General features: G+C 51.8%; 1 protein-coding gene and 1 long non-coding RNA gene across 2 annotated transcripts in view; one reads left to right on the forward strand and one right to left on the reverse strand.

The window, feature by feature from the left end:
• Window positions 1-7,694, reverse strand: part of ALAD (aminolevulinate dehydratase) — a 29,392-nt gene extending 21,698 nt beyond the window's left edge. Inside the window, exon 1 of the mRNA XM_048822876.2 lies at window positions 7,595-7,694. The gene's annotated coding sequence lies outside the window, so the exon portion shown is untranslated. The remainder of the gene's footprint in view (window positions 1-7,594) is intronic.
• The window catches only part of LOC125623463 (uncharacterized), a 28,503-nt gene that overhangs the window by 7,459 nt on the left and 5,524 nt on the right, over window positions 1-15,520 (forward strand). The window contains exon 2 of the long non-coding RNA XR_007353011.2: window positions 5,888-6,017. This is a non-coding gene — a long non-coding RNA (uncharacterized LOC125623463). The remainder of the gene's footprint in view (window positions 1-5,887; window positions 6,018-15,520) is intronic.

Below are 15,520 nucleotides of genomic sequence, written 5' to 3' on the forward strand. Positions count from 1 at the left end.
GCCCAAATCCAAGCAACCCCCATTCAGATCCAAGCTCCGGCACTCAGGTCTCTATTTTTGGCCAAAAATGCGTCAAAAGTGCAGCCAAGGCACATGGCCAGATCTCCCACTAGCAGCAGCCCACATCAAGGCAAACAGCTCCTTCAGTTCGTGTGGTAGGGGCCTGTATGCTCGGTGCAGAAGGGCCTAGGGTCTGTCCTGCTCTGTGTCCAACAGGACTCACTGTGACACCTCTGCAAAGCTCTCTGGAGAGCGTGTGCTTGATCTGAGACATTGCTGGGGGCGTCTCACTCCAAGAACAGCCATTCCACCTCCGCTTCAGGGTGAGACCGTCACACCCCAGAGGCAGATTCCAGCCCAGGATCCTGCCTGCAGCCCCCAGGGCCAGTCCTAGCTCCAGTGCATGCAGAGGTGAAGCTAACCTGACTGTGACACCACATCAGCCAAACGAGAGACCAGCAGGGAAGGGAAGCGACCTGGCTCCCCTTTTACTTCAACACACGTTTTCAAGAACAGCCAGGTTCGGACACAGACCTCAGGAAAGCCTCCTGTGGGGCCAGCCTGAGAAGTGACCAGGGCAGATATTCCAGTCTCGGGGAAAGCTGCCTCTTCACCAAACCTGACTTCCACAGGCAGGGGCGTGGTAATAACTGGGCCTACCAATTTACCCTAATTGTAAATTCAGCTGGGAGAAGCCTCTAATTGCCAGACCTGGGAGTGGACGACAGGGCATGGATCACACAGTGACTGACTGTTCTGTTCATTCCCTCTGGAGCATCTAGCACTGGCCACTGTCAGCAGTAGGACACTGGGCTAGACGGACCATTGGTCGGACCCAGAATGGCCGTTCTTATAAAAGTTCATAAAGTCTCACAATAACCCATAACAACAAATGCTGATGGGAAAAGATACAAAAGTGAGACAAAGATTGAATTAGTCCAAACACAAAGGCCGACTGATGTAACTCAAGGACTGTGCTGAGATCATGTCTGGTAAACAAATGAAGTGTGGGACTGGAAATCAATGGACCAAAATTGGTGCGTTGAAAATTAGGTCTAATTGGTGACCACATAATAAGGGGATAGACTATTCCACCCATTGCTCCCCTTGGGGGTCATTAAAAAGACCCTTTTTTGGGGAAAATGAAGAAAAAGAAAACTCAACAACTGCTGAGAGCAGGGGAAGGGAGTGAGTTTTACCACCATGGCTGCCAGCCGCACAGTCTCCTGGGACCCTCCAGAACGCTGCTAGGCCTTTGTCGTCCTAATCCCGAGAAAAGTCCTGATCAGATCAGGCCAGAAAAAAGGGACCAAGGTGATACCATCAATTCCCCTGCTCTGGCTAAATGCCAAACACCACGTGGGAGGTGAGACTGTGTGTCCCCATCCCGCCATGTGTCCTTTCCTTTCTCCACCTTATTTCATCTCTTTCCTAGTCCTCTCCTATTTCCTTTTGTCTTAAAGTCTGGCGTAGCAAACCAAGATTGTCCATTTGTGTCCAGAAAGGCAAATTAAAGCAATCCCCTAAGCAGCTTGATGCTGTTGCAATGTTCCAGTTCTGACAATGGCTAGTGAGACCATGAGCCATGCGCCATGCCTGTGTTTTTGCAGCAGGGAGGTTGCAAACAAAGGAAAGTCAACACCAGTGACATCTTTAAAACTCTGCTGTTCTTTTCTCTTCCCTCTCTTGTGGCCCAGGGTGTGGCAGGGAGTGGCTGATTTAGCAGGTCATGTTCTTCCCTTGTCAGTACCAAGCAGCATGGGGCTAGGTGGTGGTGTGCAGAGGGGATCTGTTAGAGGAGATATAAATCTAGCACCCTGCCCCTTTGGAATAGGTAGAGATCCCATGGTATTTTAGTTGTACGGGCAACATTAGGGACACTGGCCAGGACCCCCAGTCGTTAATTTCAGCCCAGATCATTATATTCTGTCCCAGTTTCAAATGGAAAGAGAAGGGGCAGAAAGCTACTAGGGAAGAGGCTGTTCTAGATTTAATTTGGCAAATAGGGAGGCATTGGTTGAGAATTTGAAAGAGGAAGGAAGCTTGAGTGAAAGTGATCATGAAATGAGAGAGTTCATGATTCTAAGGAATAGGAGGGAAAACAGTACAATAAAGCTAATGGAAGTCCAGAAGGCAGACTTTAGCAAACACAGGGAGTTGGTAGGTAAGATCCCATGGGAAGCAAGTCTAAGGGGAAAGACAGTTCAAGAGAGTTGACAGTTTTTCAAAAAGACATTTTTAAGGGCACAAGAGCAAACTATCCCACTGCGTAGGAATGATAGGAACTATGGCAAGAGACCACCTTGGCTTAACCAGGAGATCTTCAATTATCTGAAACTCAAAAAGAGAGTCCTACAAAAAGTAGAAACTAGGCCAAATTACAAAGGATGAATATAATAAACAAACAATACAAGTACGTAGGGATAAACAGGAGAAATGGTTTGAAGTAAATAGGATGAAATTCAATAAGGACAAATGCAAAGTACTCCACTTAGGAAGGAACAATCAGTTGCACACATACAAAATGGGAAATGACGGCCTTAAAAGGGACCTGGGGGTCATAGTGGATCACAAGCTAAATATGAGCCAACAGTGTAACGCTGTTGCAAAAAAAAAAAAAAAAAAAAAAGCAAACATCATTCTGGGATGTATTAGCAGGAGTGTTGTAAGCAAGACACGAGTAGTAATTCTTCCGCTCTACTCTGCGCTGATTAGGCCTTAACTGGAGTATTGTGTCCAGTTCTGGACGCCACATTTCAGGAAAGATGAAATTGGTGAAAGTCCAGAGAAGAGCCACAAAAATGATTAAAGGTCTAGAAAACATGACCTATGAGGGAAGATTGAAAAAAATGGGTTTATTTAGTCTGGAGAAGAGAAGACTGAGAGGAGACATGATAAAACAGTTTTCAAGTACATAAAAGGTTGTTACAAGGAGGAGGGAGAAAAATTGTTCTCCTTAACCTCCGAGGACAGGACAAGAAGCCATGGGCTTAAATTGCAGCAAGGGAGGTCTAGGCTGGACATTAGGAAAAACTTCCTAACTGTCAGAGTGGTTAAGCACTGGAATAAATTGCCTAGGGAGGTTGTGGAATCTCCATCATTGGAGATTTTTAAGAGCAGATTAGACAAACACCTGTCAGGGATGGTCTAGACCAGTGGTTCTCAAACTTTTGAACTGGTGACCCCTTTCACATAGCAAGTCTCTGAATGCAACCCCCCTTATAAATTTAAACCACTTTTTAATATATTTAACACCATTATAAATGCTGGAGGCAAAGCAGGGTTTGGAGTGGAGACTGACAGCTCGCGATCCCCCATGTAATAACCTCACAACCCCATGAGGGGTCCCCCCCCCCAGTTTGAGAACCCTGGTCTAGATCAGGGGTGGACAAACTTTTTGGCCTGAGGGCCACATCTGGGAATAGAAATTGTACGGCAGACCATGAATGCTCACAAAATTGGGGTTGGGGTGAGGCTGGAGATGAATAGTTTGGGGTGTAGGAGGGTGCTCTGGGCTGGGACCAAGGGGTTCGGAGGATGGAAGGGGTATCAGGGCTGGGGCAGGGGGTTGGAGCGTGGGGAGAGGCTCAGGGGTGCAGGCTCCGAGTGGCACTTACCTCAAGCGGCTCCCGGAAGCAGTGGCATGTCCCTTCTCTGGCTCCTAAGCAGAGGAGCAGCCAGGTGGCTCTGCATGCTGCCCCATCCACAGGCACATTTGCATTTGCCTGGCAGCTTACCTATTGGAATGCTGGAGGGGGCCATAGGAGCCAGACTGGGGCCATGCGGCTGCTTCCGGGACCTGCATGGTGTTGCCCCCGACCCTGGATCTCACTAGAGCGGGGCCATGGTATGACCCCTGACCCAGCGCCCCCGCTGGAGCACTGGAGGAGGGCCAAGCCACATAGTGCGGCCCCCAACCCAGTGCCCCGGCTGGAGTGCCAGAGCAGGGCAAGCCCCAGACCCCGCTCCCCAGCAGGAGCTCACAGACCATAGCTTGCCCACCCCTGGTCTAAATAATATTTAGTCCTGCCATAAGTGCACGGGATGGGACTAGATGACCTCTCGAGGTCCCTTCCAGTCCTATGATTCACTCTTCATTCATTTTCCTAAGCCAGTACGGAGTGTGGCTGTTGTTCCACCCCAGAGACAGCTGGGGATTAGTTTTCCACATGCTTTGGAGTGAGCAATCCAGCTCCATCATGTGCATCTCTGTAGAGGGAAGATACAGTAGAGCCCTTTGGGAAGGAGGCCCTATAGAAGTGTTATAAATGTCAGGTATTCTGATGGAGCATCATCCATTTATTTGGGACTGTGAGAGTGGGGAATCATGGAGTCACTTGGTACATACGCTAACAGGGGTAATAGCTAGTTTAGCATTGAGAAGTTGGGTGTCAGCACCCTGAGATGCTTGTGGAAGGATACTGTGTGGGAAGATCATGGACTCTCTCATAAGCCTCAAGGACAGGAGGGCCGCGGATCCACAATACCATCCACGTGAGGCAAAGGGACTATGGCCAGGGCCTGAAAATGTTACCTGGTGCCTACTAGCCAGGAGCCTGAGGGCTAGGCTGCACTAGAAGATATAGCTGGGCTGATGCAGATGTGCTGCTGTAGCACGTCTGGTAAAGACGCTCTCCCGCTGACATAGTGCTGTCCATACCGAGGCTTAGGAGGGTGCAACTTACATCACTTGGGGGGGCAGGGTCTTATTCACACTCCGGAGCAACGTAAGTGCTAGTGTGTACAAGCCCTAAACCACAAGCCAGGGAGATACAAATTCCATGGGAACGGGGGTTCCACCAGCAAAATCCAAGAGCAGCCCATCTTGGGGAAGAGCCCAGCCCCTGCCAAACCAGCATGGAAAGGCCAAGGATGCTGTCTGGGGACTCTGTGCAGGGCTCCGCTTTTCATACCAGCCTCTACCACTCTCATCTAGATGCCGATAGAAGGAAGGAGCTTTCTGACTGTCTCCCTACTCCAGAGCCTTCTGACTGCTGCAAGAGTGGACTGCCTCCCCTAATCTGCCCGTCAGCCTGTTTTATGGATCCTTCCCAGGAGTAAGATCGGTGCCTGCCTCTGCCTTGGCAAAAGTTTTCCTCCCAAGCATTATGAAATTGACATGACTGTTGTGTCACTGCTGAGGATCTGAAGAGCAGCCTGAAACTGACCAGTCTTGTCACTTTTGTTAACCTGTAGCTGCTTTGGAAAAGCCGGAGCATGGGCACAGCAGTGGTGCACTCAGACAAACAACATTGCACTGGTCACGTTTTGGTGCTTTTCTTTGTAACTTTATGTCTAGAAACTCTATTAGACCTACATTGTTAAAAATTTTGCAGAAATTGATCGCTGAGACCCTCACACCCCCTAGAGAAAACTTCCCACTCTCACACAGATGCAAGCACTGCTCACTGGTCTGTCCAGTTATCCAGGTAGATACCCAGGAGTGCTCTAGGGGGATCTGATGATACCCATCCATGCTGCTGGCTTTAGTCAAGGACATGCGCACATACAACAAGCAGGAGTCTGTTCTTCTGGTGAAATGTTTACGATCTATGGTGTTTCTAAGGCACCTGGAACTGTGGTACAAAAGCACTGCAGTAAATGTACAGGTAGGCCATAAACCTGTCTTTCAGATCATCTGTGGGGAGCTGTTTCTACTGAACCCATTGTAAAAATTAGGAATAGTGAATGAGCCTGTTCTTTAAAGTCACCCTAAGGTCACGACCTTCGGACTGTTACAGGATAATTATGAGGAATCATTAACTGGGGAGAGACTGGTCAGTCCACAATAGCATGCTACTCTGTTAGGCAAGATACCACTTTTCTCTGGGTAATCTATGCAAAGAGGTTTGGTGATAGTGCAAACACATTTAACCATCCCCTACAGATAATCATCCCCCATCCCACACACTTGTGGTGGTAGAAGTCAGATGGAGGCAACTGGCTGGGCAATCATCACGAGAACAGATGTCTTTATCTGCCCTAGAGATACCAACTCCAACTGCCCAAGACATCAGGTTAGTCAAGAAGCAACAAATTCCCCTGGGCCACGAGGTAGCTGTTGGTGCCCTCAAAGAAAGAGGTTAAATGCTGGAATGTTGTAATCTCCTTACCCACTGATGTAAAAGTGATTTAATGTTTATGCCCACTGAGCACCCAGCATACCATAGGGCATCACATCACCCCACCCATCCGTGCAGGGTGAACAGTGTCTGTTCACAGATAATGACTGTCAAAAGTCCTGCAAGCGCAAAACCAGCAGCTCATTCCCAGTCATTCTAGGCCCAACGGATAAGGAAAAGGGGGTGGGAGAAGCTTGACCAGGAGGAGGAGGAGGAGGGTGGGGGTTGGGAAGTGGATAGGACCAAAGTCAGGAGATCATGGCTTGTTTCAGCTGAACTGAATCACGGAGATCCGCTTATAGTTGAAAATGCTACATAAATATAAAGCCAGGCTGGGGGCGAGGGTTTCCCAGCACCCTCACGCACGGTAGCAGGATTAACAGTGCCCAAGTATGTTAATTGCTTGGGAGAAAAATCTGTCGCTTTTCTAAACTCAAAAACCCACTGGCTTTGTCCAGTACACTCCTGCCCCTCCGCCTGCTGGTAGCCCTGAGGCTTGCATGAGATGACCCCCTCTAGCTGATGGTTATTTCATATCACCGCCAGTGCCTTCAGCTCTGGGAACTGACAACGCCTAGACAGTGCTTGTGCAGGACACAGCAGTCCTTATCTATACGCCCTGCACACAGGCTAGGGATGTGTGAGATGTCACAGGCCAACACACAGCACCTGCAGTGGTTCTCACACCGAACAGCCGGCCGTGCCCCGGAGGAAGTAGCCTGCTGGAGTGCCCATTTGAAAACTGCCATGTGTGTGTTTTAAATGGGGAAATGCCAACAGTAAAATCACCAGGACAGCAGATCACACAGGGGGGCAAGGGGGAGACCCTGGACTTGGTTTCATGCTCCTCATGATTCAGGCACCCGCAGGTCTGACAGTCCCCTGCCCACGAAGCCATCTGACCCGCGGCTGAGGTGGTGAATAGCTAGAAGGGAACATCCAGAAAGAACAAGCTTCTGCCTCACACAGCGACCGTCTCCTCCTGCTCGGGCGGCGTGTACAGCCCCAGGCAGCGCATACTCCAGGCAGAGAGCAGCCTCTGGCGGGGGCGGGACACCCCCAAGCAAGCCCGGGTCCCCTGCCCTCCCGGAGCAGTGGTCTCTGAGGAGGGCACCGCAAGGTTGCAGCGGCTCAGGGCCCGCACTGCTCCCGCCAGCGGCCCTTGCAGAGGGACGGGAGCCGGGCCCAAGGGCTGCGGGCGGCCAGAGGGACCTCGGGGGTCTCCTGGGCCCAGCAGAGCCGGGGCACGGGCCGGATCAGGAAGGAGCCGCCCCACAGATGCACCGCACCCAGCAGCCTCCCGCCCGGCCCAGTCGGAGGGGCGAGCTCCGGGGAAAGGCGGCGAGCTCCAAGCCGAGCCCCGGACTAGCCCGGGGCGGGCTCGGCGCGCTGCCCGCCACCTCGTGCAAAGGGGCCCAGGACCCGCCGGAGCAGCGGCCTGAAGGGCGGTGCGGGGCCCGGGCCGGGCTTACCTGGGCCTCGCTGCTGCCGCCACCGCGCGCTGTCCCGGCTCCGCTCCGCTGCGCTGCGCTCCGCACCGCTCCGCGTGGGGCCCCGCCCTCCGGAACCAGCCGGGCCCCGCCCCTCCGCCAGCTGGGCGCAGCGCCCCCGTGCGGCAGCCGGCGGGATTGTAGCGCCCCGCGCCCGGCTCCTGCGCGGGACCCCACAGCCCCACCCCCACCCCAGCTCCCGCCAGGGACCCTGCACCCCACAGGGCCCCCCCCGGGACTCTGCGCCCCCCAGCGCCCTCCCGCTCCTGCTCCAGACCCTGCACCCCACAGGGCCCCCCCCACCCCGGGACTCTGCGCCCCCCAGCGCCCTCCCGCTCCTGCTCCAGACCCTGCACCCCACAGGGCCCCCCCACCCCGGGACTCTGCGCCCCCCAGCGCCCTCCCGCTCCCGCTCCAGACCCTGCACCCCACAGGGCCCCCCCACCCCGGGACTCTGCGCCCCCCAGCGCCCTCCCGCTCCTGCTCCAGACCCTGCACCCCACAGGGCCCCCCCCACCCCGGGACTCTGCGCCCCCCAGCGCCCTCCCGCTCCTGCTCCAGACCCTGCACCCCACAAGACCATTCCTCCACCCCCCAAAAATGTTTAAGGACAGGCCAGGGTCTGGGTTTTCAGATCCGGATTTTCCTGCATCTCCCCCTTTCCCCAGCCATGGACTCCCTTGCTTTGCCTGGGTGCTGAGCTATCCCCCGCGGTGCAGCCCAGCCCAGCCCAGCCATTAGGAGCACGGTGACTCGAGCTAGGGGAGCCCTCCCAGGGCATCCCACAGCAAACACAGCCCTGGGCAGACAGCTGGGCCTGTGGGGAAGCAGCTCAGCCCAGGTCCTAGCTACAGGGGGCCCTCAGACAAGTGAAGGTGACTGAACCAATTACCAAAGGAATGATGTTAGAGTCGCTAACCCTGCGGGGACGTTCTCATTCAGGAGGAAAGTGATCTTAGTTTGCTTCAGCTCAGAAGTTCTCAAACTGTGGTGGCCTGCGAGCTCCATTCAGGCACCTGGGTGGCGGCACACGAGAGAACGAAGGGCCACCTCTCTAATTAGTGGAGCCGTGCAGGCGTGGCTCCACTAATTGGGCGCCTGGCCCCTAGAGAAGATGCACATGTAAGGTGAGGTGGTGGCCTTGGTGGAACTGGACTGCTGTTGTCGCTCACTGGAAATTCACCAGTCACCATCCCACCCTGTGTCATGGTTGAGGGCTAGCTGCACCTCTGCCTATTCTGCGGTCTCTCTCTGAGTGCACCCCTCCGGGTCTTAGGCCTCGAGGCTTCACGCCCTGGGACAGAATCTTGTGATTTTCCCTGTGCAGACTGGGTCTCAGGTGCCACCCCATGCACCAACCATGATTGCTCAGCAGGCCTGGTTGGGTATGGTGCCTGCAATTCTTTCTACTAGGAATAGTGACCAGTGGAGAACACAAAACACCCTTTCTAAAACAAAGTACTGTTTACTCTTAACAGCAGAAACAAAGCATAGAGTCAAAGGGCTTTAAACACAATAACACAATCTACAGGTATATCTGTCTCATCTGAAGGCTTAGGCAGGCCTGTCTTAACCCCAGGAACCCCACTTTCAGTCTGGGTTCATCTCCGTTCCAAACTCTGTCTCCCCTGTTTAGGGAGTGTGACCCTTTATTGGACAGGCCATGTCTTGTGTCTGCCTTAAGCCAGTTTATGGAGCCCATGAGGGGGACAGAGTTAGACTATCCCAGTGAATAGTCCTGGGTGGTTGCTGTGGAGATTGTACCTGGGCTATTGTCTATCCTCATGCGTATATTTCCCAACCAACCAGCTATTGAATTAATCCAGTATGAATAAACACCTTTACAATATTCAGACAAACAAATACAGCACATTGTATTCATAGATTACAGGCAGCTTCAAATCCATCAGAGGCTACTTCATTTCTATCTACCTGCCGAGGATCACAATTAGGATCTGACTCCTAATCCCTTCCCATGTGTCCACTTCAGGGGCTAAGGCACCCTATGTATGTGGCTGTAGTAATAAGCAACAGCAAGTTTTGCTCACTGCATTGCAGAGATGGGCACTCTGCTATGCAAAGCCCTGCTGGGCACTGAGCAGCCTAGAAATGGGGATATGTCTCAGGCCTAGCTAGAGAATTGGTGACGATGCACTTAGCAGCTGCAAATGAAACTTCAATAATTTATTGACAGTGAAAAGGGGATTGTAGATTTAGTTCTGTGCTACTTCTGAAGCATAAAGGAAGCCTTGGAGTGAGACCATGCTGTCTTAGCATGCAGTATTCTCCACCTTCACGCACTGTAAGTGAAGGGCAAGGCCCTTTTCTATTGCTGCTAGAAGTCTGCCCTGTGTAACCCTTACCTTTCAGGTGTTGGGTTTAGGGGCAGAGCTACTTATGCTGGAATAAGTCTCCTCTTCACATTTACACCCTTCAGCCCCTCCGTTTGTATTAAATCCAAATTTACCCCACACCCTCAGAGAGTGCTAACAGTTAGAGACCCAGAGGCCATTTACCAACTCACTAAAGTCAAGAGCTGGAGAATTTCATGGGGATTGCAGCAACGGCCAAAGGCCCCACTCACAGTCTGGGCCCCACTGTGCAAGGTACTGTAGCAACGCAGCTGGAGAGATTGCTGCCTTCCACACACCAATGTATTTGTAGTCTTTTTTTCCTCCTCAAATTCTACTCTCAGCAGGAATGGGAAACCAGTGCAGGGGAGGAGCCAGTATTTACCTCTCCATCATATGGAACTCCAGCACAGAACGTGTTTGGACCAAAGAAGTGAGTTAAAGATCCAGCTGACAGGGCCACTAAAAGTCCGGTTGGCCGCAGCGGGGAAGGCAGGCTCTGTCCCTGGCTCCCGGGAAGTGGCTGGCATGTCTCTCCAGCTCCTAGGCGGAGGGGTGGCCACAGGGGCTCCAAATGCTGTCCCCCCACCTGCAAGTGCTGCCCTGGGAACTGCAGCGAATAAGAGCTGTGGGGGCAGCATCTGCAGGGGAGGAGATGTGCGCAGACCCCCTGGACATCCCTCTGCCTAGGAGATGAAAGGACATGCCAGCTGCTTTCCAGGAACTGCTTGAGGTCAGCACCGCCTGGAGCCATCACCCCGAACCCACTTCCACACCCCAACCCCCTGCCCCAAGCCTGAGTCCCCTTCTGCACCCAAACTCCCTCCTAGGGCCCGCAACTCACATCCCCTCCCACACCCCAACCCCCTGCCCCAGCCCTGAGTCCCCTCCCGCACTCTGAATGCCCCAGGCCAGAGCCTGCACCCCCAGCTGTAGCTCTCACCCTCCTCCTGCACCCAAAACCCTCATCCCTGTCCCCACCCTAGGCCCACACCCTCTCACACACCCCAACCCCCTGCTCCAGCCCAGAGCCCCTTCCCATCAAACCCCTCGGCCCCACCCCCCAGCCCAGAGGGAATCCCCTTCTGCACCCCAAACCCCTTATCCCTGGCCCTGCTCCAGAGAGCCCTCATGCACCCCAACCTCCTGTCCCAGCCCGGTGAAAATGAGCAAGTGAACAAGGGTGGGGGAGGGCAACAGAGAGTGAGTGACGGAGGGAGGGGGGATAGAGTGAGTAGGGGTGGGGCCTTAGAGAAGGGGTGGGCCTCATGGAAAGGGCAGGGCAGGGCAAAGGTGTTCAGTTTTCTGTAATTAGAAAGTTGGCAATGCTAATCAGACAGAGGCTGTCCTTTTGCAGTAGTTCCCTGGTGGCCCTTATATCAGAAGTTAAATTGATGACCTACCTGAGCCAGAAGGGCAAATGCAGTTTGTACAGCGAATTGAAAGCAAGGCATAGGAGAGGGCTTTTCATAAGAGCCTCCTTTGGTGGGGGGGAAGGAGAACTTCAAAGAAAGTTAGCATCTCTCAGTAACTGGGTTGTAAGTGATTACCACTCTAGAATGCTGCAAAGATGATTATACTCAGCTACTAAGACTGCGACTAGGGTGACCAGATGTCCTGATAAAATCAGGACTGTCCTGATATTTAACCCTTTGTCCTGGGTCCTCGATCAGGACACCATTTTTCCTGTTATCCAGGTAAAATTTAAAACTTGGTACAGTAGAACCTCAGAGTTATGGACATCTTAGGAACGGAGATTGTCCATAACTCTGAAATGTCCATAAATCTGAACAAGACATTACGGACTTCAGCTACTGGGGGGGATTAGGGCTGCAGCCATGGGGAGCGGGTCAGGGCAGAGGTGGGGCAGGGCTCTGGACTTCTGATCCTCAGGAGCGCTAGAGCTCAGGGCTTTACATCTGAGGGAAGCGCTGGGGCTCAGGGCTTCAGCCCCATAAAACACTCTCAGTTTCAGCCTAATTGGGTGTGCCAGGGCTTGGGGCTTCAGAAGCCCTGTAGCTCTGTTCCTGGCTTCAGGCCTGTGGGGGGCACCGGGGCTTTACTTTGAGGGGCCCACTGAAAGCAGGAGCAGAGCCATGAGGAGCCCCAAGCTCTGCTTCAGTCCCATAGCTCCATTCCCAGCTTCTGCTGGGGGAGGGGCATCTCACAGCTCTGCTCCCTGTTTCAGCAGTGGGAACAGTAAATCACTCCCCCCCCCCCCCCCATTCTGATATTTTACTGTTACGATCTGGTCACCTACCTGTGACTGTACTGGGCCAGCCACAAATGCAACCATTAACTCAAAGAGTCCCTTGAGGGTGAGGATATATTAAGTGTGATGACAGGTTTCAGAGTAACAGCCGTGTTAGTCTGTATTCGCAAAAAGAAAAGGAGTACTTGTGGCACCTTAGAGACTAACCAATTTATTTGAGCATGAGCTTTCGTGAGCTACAGCTCACTTCATCGGATGCATACCGTGGAAACTGCAGCAGACTTTATATATACACAGAGAATATGAAACAATACCTCCTCCCACCCCACTGTCCTGCTGGTAATAGCTTATCTAAAGTGATCATCAGGTGGGCCATTTCCAGCACAAATCCAGGTTTTCTCACCCTCCACCCCCCCACACAAATTCACTCTCCTGCTGGTGATAGCCCATCCAAAGTGACAACTCTTTACATAATCAAGTCGGGCTATTTCCTGCATAGATCCAGGTTTTCTCACATCCCCCCCACCCCCATACACACACAAACTCACTCTCCTGCTGGTAATAGCTCATCCAAACTGACCACTCTCCAAGTTTAAATCCAAGTTAAACCAGAACATCTGGGGGGGGGGGTAGGAAAAAACAAGAGGAAACAGGCTACCTTGCATAATGACTTAGCCACTCCCAGTCTCTATTTAAGCCTAAATTAATAGTATCCAATTTGCAAATGAATTCCAATTCAGCAGTTTCTCGCTGGAGTCTGGATTTGAAGTTTTTTTGTTTTAAGATAGTGACCTTCATGTCTGTGATTGTGTGACCAGAGAGATTGAAGTGTTCTCCGACTGGTTTATGAATGTTATAATTCTTGACATCTGATTTGTGTCCATTTATTCTTTTACGTAGAGACTGTCCAGTTTGACCAATGTACATGGCAGAGGGGCATTGCTGGCACATGATGGCATATATCACATTGGTGGATGTCAAGAATTATAACATTCATAAACCAGTCGGAGAACACTTCAATCTCTCTGGTCACGCAATCACAGACATGAAGGTCGGTATCTTAAAACAAAAAAACTTCAAATCCAGACTCCAGCGAGAAACTGCTGAATTGGAATTCATTTGCAAATTGGATACTATTAATTTAGGCTTAAATAGAGACTGGGAGTGGCTAAGTCATTATGCAAGGTAGCCTGTTTCCTCTTGTTTTTTCCTCCCCCCCCCCCCCCCCCCAGATGTTCTGGTTTAACTTGGATTTAAACTTGGAGAGTGGTCAGTTTGGATGAGCTATTACCAGCAGGAGAGTGAGTTTGTGTGTGTATGGGGGTGGGGGGGATGTGAGAAAACCTGGATTTGTGCAGGAAATAGCCCGACTTGATTATGTAAAGAGTTGTCACTTTGGATGGGCTATCACCAGCAGGAGAGTGAATTTGTGTGGGGGGGTGGAGGGTGAGAAAACCTGGATTTGTGCTGGAAATGGCCCACCTGATGATCACTTTAGATAAGCTATTACCAGCAGGACAGGGAGGTGGGAGGAGGTATTGTTTCATATTCTCTGTGTATATATAAAGTCTGCTGCAGTTTCCACGGTATGCATCCGATGAAGTGAGCTGTAGCTCACGAAAGCTCATGCTCAAATAAATTGGTTAGTCTCTAAGGTGCCACAAGTACTCCTTTTCTTTTTATTAAGTGTGATATAACACATATTCTACCAGAGTGCTCAGGCCTGCAAAGGGAAGGATGGGCGTTTCAAACACTACAGACAAAGTAGGTTGGTCAGAACATGATGGGTCGTAAAGGAAGAGACTCCCACTTGATCATTAGCTTTCTGATTTATCTCATCTTGAAGATGAGAGCAACTTTTGCCACTGCCTTAGCCAGCCAGCCACACATCACACCAGCTCCCAGCACATGCTGCCAGCTAACCTGCCTTGCAAGGGTGCCCTGTTGCCATTTCTCAATCCACCCCTTAGGATCAGGTGATGCTAGTTTGATCACGTTCCTGTCCCAGATCTCTGCATGGTAACACCCTCTGCAGTGGCCAAGCCAGATCAGGGTTCCTGCACAACTTCAACTTCTAAAGATTCAGGAACTTCCCAGGGTGGGCTTCAGAGAAGTGTTACGCAGTGACTCCTGAGACAGACAGACACCCTTTCCCCAAAGGGAGATTGAGCCAACACCATCCTTGTTAGAACTCCACCAGGTCAATGGAGTTTTGCACAAGGGATGAATTTGGCGTATTCATTTTAACTAGTTAATTCTTTGCCTCCTAGCCACCCTTTTGTTCTGTGATACCCATTCTCTGGCTGGAGAGCGACTCTATGCGGAGGGGCAGAGGCCAGCTGTAGTCGAGGCTAGCTGTTAGTGATGTGTTTGGAACTTAAATTACATGGGTGCAAATTAACAGCAACCTGAAGCAACTGATCAATATCACCCTGGAGCTCCAGCAATCTGAGGAGAGAAGTTTGCTTGACCAGCTGAATGGCTCCCCGCACCAGGTGGCTAAGGAAGGAGCTTGGGCATGGAGGAGCGGGAGGAAGGCTGCTTAGGCAATGCACAAACCAAACAAGAATTCTTTCTACTTTGGTATAGAAAAACCAAGCAGTGAAATGAAGCCCAGCTAGGAAGGCTGATGTATACAGTAGATCTACATTCTAGTCAGGATTGCTGGAAAGGCAGAAACTCTCTCACACACACGGGAGAATCCAGCTCCTGGTTGCAATACTGCGGGACCGTCCCCGGAGCCGTGAACTGCCTGCTTTCAGGGGGCTAAGCATCATCTGCTGACAAGGCCAGGAACAGTATGAATAAGCTGAGGGATAGTCCTTTTCCTACTGGTCTTACTAAAGGAACAGCCTAACAACTGTCTAGACTCCGATGCCAAAGCAAGGGAGCAAATTCCTGAAACAGAGTGGGTGATGACTTGAGCATCTGCTCCCCCACGGAGGGACTTTGCACCCCTTTTGTCCCCCATTGAGGGGCGCTGTTGGACCCTTGGCTGCTTCAGGATTCCCAGACAGCAGGAGCTGTAGCTCTTCTGCAGCTGGGACGCAGGTTGCAGCCTTTCTCTCAGCCCTCACTGCCATGACCCACCCCTTGGTCACCCCCAGAGTGGGCTCCTGCTCGGCACTCTCCAGGGGGTTCCCGATGAGGAAGTCTTGGAAATAGCATCTGCACTTGGACTGGAAAGGTTCTGCATAGATCTTGACTCCGAGAAGGCCCCCCCTCTCCTGCCAAGACAAGTTTCACCCTCATGGTAGCATTGTGCCAATGGATCAGAGTTGGTGGGAACACTCATGGTCCCAGAGCATGACACAATTTCTTTAGATATCCTACAACCATATCATT

This window comes from Caretta caretta, chromosome 16 (assembly GCF_965140235.1).
Source record: "Caretta caretta isolate rCarCar2 chromosome 16, rCarCar1.hap1, whole genome shotgun sequence".
NCBI lineage: Eukaryota > Metazoa > Chordata > Testudines > Cheloniidae > Caretta > Caretta caretta.